The sequence below is a fragment of the Lithobates pipiens genome, unplaced genomic scaffold (assembly GCF_037356315.1).
Source record: "Lithobates pipiens isolate NorthernLeopardFrog02 unplaced genomic scaffold, aLitPip1_a1.2 Scaffold_61, whole genome shotgun sequence".
NCBI classification, from domain to species: domain Eukaryota; kingdom Metazoa; phylum Chordata; class Amphibia; order Anura; family Ranidae; genus Lithobates; species Lithobates pipiens.
In genome coordinates this window covers 3,061,187-3,066,130 of record NW_027507883.1, presented here as the reverse complement: position 1 = coordinate 3,066,130, position 4,944 = coordinate 3,061,187, and the positions used below count along the sequence as shown (strand labels likewise).

General features: G+C 49.2%; 3 pseudogenes; all 3 read left to right on the top strand.

The window, feature by feature from the left end:
• Nucleotides 1-354: 354 nt before the first annotated feature.
• Nucleotides 355-473, top strand: LOC143958732 (5S ribosomal RNA; annotated as a pseudogene).
• Nucleotides 474-4,603: 4,130 nt separating this feature from the next.
• LOC143958381 (5S ribosomal RNA) lies at nucleotides 4,604-4,722 on the top strand (annotated as a pseudogene).
• Nucleotides 4,723-4,825: 103 nt separating this feature from the next.
• On the top strand, nucleotides 4,826-4,944 carry LOC143958675 (5S ribosomal RNA; annotated as a pseudogene).

Below are 4,944 nucleotides of genomic sequence, written 5' to 3'. Positions count from 1 at the left end.
CGGCCGGACGCAAGTTGCCCCCGGTGCGGGAACATGGGGGGAGACATGATGCACATGTTTTGGAGATGCCCGAAGTTGATCCGCTACTGGACAGAGGTGACAGGAACCATTGATCGGTTGGTTGGAACCTCCACCAGGAAGGGGGCGAAGTATTGTCTCCTGGGATTAGTTGAAGGAGTTGGAAACTCGGGAAGTAGCCAGATGGCAGTTCTGAGATGCCTATTTCAGGCAAGGAAACTGATTGCCCAACTCTGCTTAGCCTCCAATGTTGGCAATGACTTGGTTTTTTTCGCTTGTTTCCCAAGATGACCATGTTGGCGTTTGTCAAGATGGTTGAGAGTGCCCGAAGAGATCGCCTATGGCCCCATCACCTTGAAAGTGCCTGATCTTGTCTGATCTCGGAGGCTAAGCATTGTCGGGCCTGATTAGTAACTGGATGGGAGACCAACTGGGAATACCAGGTGCCGTAGGATTCTTTTTATGTTGTTGGCGTTGACATGGGTTTTTTTTTCCGCTTGTTTCCCAAGGTGATCATCTTGGCATTTGTCAAGAGGGCTGAGAGAGCCCAAAGAAATCTCCTACGGCCACATCCCCCTGAAAGCGCCCGATCTCATCTGATCTCAGAGGCTAAGCAGGGTCCGGCCTAGATAGTATTAAAGGTGCCGTAGGAATCTTTTTATATTGTTGGCTTTGACCTGTTTTTCTTTCGCTTGTTTCCCAAGGTGACCATTTTAGCATCAGTCAAGAGTTTTGAGTATGTCCCAAAGCGTTCGCCTGAGGTCACATCACCCTGAAAGCGCCCGATCTCAGAGGCTAAGCAGGGTCTGGGTCAGATGGGAGACCGCCAGGGTCTATGTTGTTGGCGTTGACCTTTTTTTTTTCACTTGTTTCCCAAGATAACCATCTTGGTATTTGTCAAGAGGGTTGAGAGTGTCTAAATAGAACACCTATGGCCACATCACCCTGAAAGCGCACAATCTCATCTGATCTCAGAGGCCTAGCAGTGTACGGCCTGGTTAATACCTGTATGGGAGACCATCTGTGAATACCAGGTGCCCAACAAGAGGGTTGAGAGTGCCCAAAGAGATCATCTACGGCCCCATCAACCTGAAAGCGCCCAATCTCATCTGATCTCAGAGGCTAAACAGTGTCGGGCCTGGTTAGTACCTGGATGGGAGACTGCCTGGAAATACCAGGTGCCATAGGCTTCTTTTTTTGTTGTTGGTTTGAACTGTTTTTTTCGCTTGTTTCTCAAGGCGACCATCTTGGCGTTTGTCAAGAGGGTTGGGCGTGTCTTGAAGAGAACGCTTACGGCCACATCACCCTAAAAGCACCCGATCTTGTCTGATTTCAGAGGCTTAGCAGCATCAGGCCTGGTTAGTACCTGGACGGGAGACTGCCTGGGAAGACCAGGTGACATAGAAGGATCTGGCCTGGTTAGTGTCTTGATTGGGAGATCGCCTGGGAATTCCGGATGCCGTAGGATTCTTTTTATGTTGTTGGCTTTGACCTGTTTTTTTTCCCTTGTTTCCCAAGGTGACCATCTTGGCATTTGTCAAGAGGGTTGAGAGTGCACAAAGAAGTTGCCTACGGGCACAACACCCTGAAAGCGCCCAATCTTGTTTGGTCTCAGAGGCTAAGCAGGGTTGGGCCTGGTTTGTACCTGGATGAGAGACCTCCTGGGTTTTCCAGATGCCGCAGGCTTATTTTTATGTTGTTGGCGTTGACTTGTTTTTTTTGTTTGTTTCCCAAAGTGGCCATCTTGGCGTTTGTCAAGAGGGTTGAGCGTGCATTTGATCTCAGAGGCTAAGCAGGGTTGGGACATGGTTAGTACCTGGATGGGAGACCGCCTGGGATTTCTCGATGCCATAGGCTTTAGTTTTAAGTTGTTGGCATTGACTTATTTTTTTATTTTTATTATTCTTTTATTAAGTAGAACAACATAAATATAACAGTCAACCATACAGCATGACCCAGGGTCACAATTACATGCTAACAAAAAATAGGCAGCCAAATATTTCTGGGTTCTCAGAGGGGAGTCCTACAGTTTCATGCAGAAAATAGAGAAACCCCACCTCCGACATGTAGTACAGTATAACTAGTGCAGCTCCGTTCGGACAAATGTAATCATGGAGAACAACTGGGACCACAGCGAGCCAGCTTATCATGACCTACGTGAACTAGAGTAAAATATGAGCCGGTCATGTCCAGAACCCTGGGGTTCTTCTGGGTCCCGAAGGCTAGTAAGGAGACAAGGCATAGTCAAAAGGGAGGACGGGGGAAGAAGAGAGTGCAAAGACGGAGAGAGAGGAGGTGGGGGGATGGCGACGGGGAAAAAAAGAAAAATAAAGACAAAAAGGAGGGGGGGAATGCCACCCAGGGCAGACATGGCCTACGTAGGTAAACGTTAGATGTTCAGTCGTTTTCTGGGACGGAGGCACTGCTCACCTCCCGAATGTAGTCTCGAGTACCAGTGAAATACCTCCAGGGCCTCCATGTAACACTAAATGCCTCTTCAGTGTTGTGAAGGGTGGCGGTCAATTCTTCCATCCGGAGAATATGATTGACTTTGGAATACCACAGCACCTTGAATGGGGGCTGAGGCTGCCTCCACAGTGCGGAAATGCAGGCCCGGGCAGCATTCAGGAGTTGCATTGTGAGGGTTTTTTTGTATTTTCGAACAGGCTGTTCGGTCAAGTGTAGAAGGCACGCTACTGGGAACCCAAAAGTTCCTCAAGGTCGGGCATGCCCAGAAAAGGTGTCCCATGGTCCCCATATCTGAATTTCACCTCCAACAAACATCCGGGATCGATCTATCCATTTTATTCAGAAGGTATGGGACTCTATACCAGCGTGAGACTATCTTGTATCTTGATATTGGTTTGCGATGGAAGCTTTATGTACTAAGGTCAGGATCTTCCCTATCTGTTGTGGGGTAAATGTGATGCCTAAGTCCCTCTCCCATTTGTGGATAAATGGTGGGGGTCGACTCCTCCTCCTGACTACTCAATAGTTTGTACAGGAGGGAGAGGGTGTGTCGCACAGGTTCCCTTTTGTGACAGATGGATTCATAGGGTGTCAGGTCTCTAGGAGTGTAGGGGGCCCTTTGTATGGCCAGAAGAAAGTGACAAAGTTTATAAGCACTAAACAAGTCAAGCGGAGGGTCAGAAAGCTCGGCGACAGTTTGCGTGGTCGGGAGCCCTCCCGTGGGCCACACCTCTCCCAGATGCTGTTTCCCCACCACTGTCAACTGTCGCAGTTTCTTGTTGGTAAATCCCGGTGGGAAGTCTGGATTACCTATAACCGGAGTCATTGGTGATGGCAGGGGAGCAATGTGTGTGCAGCGGAACAACCTCCGCACAACAGCCAACCTAGCTCCCACTACGGGGTGACCTCTGAGGTCTTTTGGTAGGGAGGACAGGAGCCACGGGGAGGTCAATAGGGGAATGGATCCATCCTCAATCTCCATCTCCACCCACTGCTTGTGTGGGCCATTACAATGCCAATCAACGACTCTCTCTAGCAGAGTCACTCTGTAGTATTGTCTGAGATCTGGGAGACCCAGACCCCCCTTGTCCTTTGGTCTGGCAAGCAATTGCAAACGGGCTTTGGGCAGTTTGCGCGCCCAAATAAAGTCCCGGAGCAGCACCTGCAGTTGTCTGAAAAAAATTGGGGGTAACCGGATCGGTAATGTCTGGAACATGTATAAGATCCGAGGGAGGGCCATCATTTTGAATGCATTACAGCGCCCGAACCAGGTCAGTGTTAAAGCATGCCAGTTTCCCAAATCAGATTTCAGTCTATCCAGGAGAGGGACAAAATTAAGCAGGTACAATTGCGCTAAATCCGCTGCGATGTTAACGTATAGATTTTTCAGCCCAGTAGAATGGAAAAGAGGTGCGGAGCCTCTTGGCCTCACCATCCGGGACCGATATATTCAATACAGCCGACTTGGCGCAATTGTTTTTATAGTTTGATAGGCTGCCGTGTCGCTGTAGAGACGCAAGTATTTTGGGAAGCAAAATGTGTGGATTGGAGACGGAAAAAATTAGATCGTCAGCGTACGCCGCAATTTTGTGGTGTGCCGAGGGTTTGGATATGCCAGTAATATTCGGGTCATTCCAAACGTGACACATAAGTGATTCCAGTGTCAGAATTAAAATTAGGGGAGACAGAGACCACCCCTGCCTCGTCCCATTAGTGATGGGGAAAGAGTCCGAGCACCACTCGGTCACCCGTACCGCTGCCGATGGCGTGGAGTAAAGCGACATTACCCAGCTCATCATGTTGGGGCCAAGACCTATATGTTCCAGGGTGGCCTGCATAAAGTGCCAAGGTGACCATCTTGGCGTTTGTCAAGAGGGTTGAAAGTGCCTGAAGAGATTGCCTACGGGCACATCACCCTGAAAGCACCCGATCTCGTTTGATGTTGGAGGCTAATAGAGTCGGGCCTTGTTAGTACCTGGATGGGAGACCGCCTGGGAATACCAGGTGTCGTAGACTTCTTTTTATGTTGTTGGCGTTGACCTGTTTTTTTTTCGCTTATTTCCCAAAGTGACCATCTTGGTGTTTGTCAAGAGGGTTGAGAGTGCCTGAAGAGATTGCCTATGGCCACATCACTCTGAAAGCACCCAATCTCATCTGATCTTGGAGGCTAAGAAGAGTCGGGCCTGGTTAGTACCTGGATGGGAGACCACCTGGGATTACCAGTTATTGTAGGCTTCTTTTTATGTTGTTGGCGTTGATTCGTTTTCTTTTTTTTGCTTGTTTCCCAAGGTGACCATCTTGGCATTTGTCAAGAGGGTTGAGAGTGCCCAAAGAGATCGCTTACAGCAGCATCACCCTGAAAGAGCCCAATCTCGTCTGATCTCGGATGCTAAACAGTGTCGGGCCTGGTTAGTACCTGGATGGGAGACCGCCTGGGAATACCAGGTGCCATAGGCT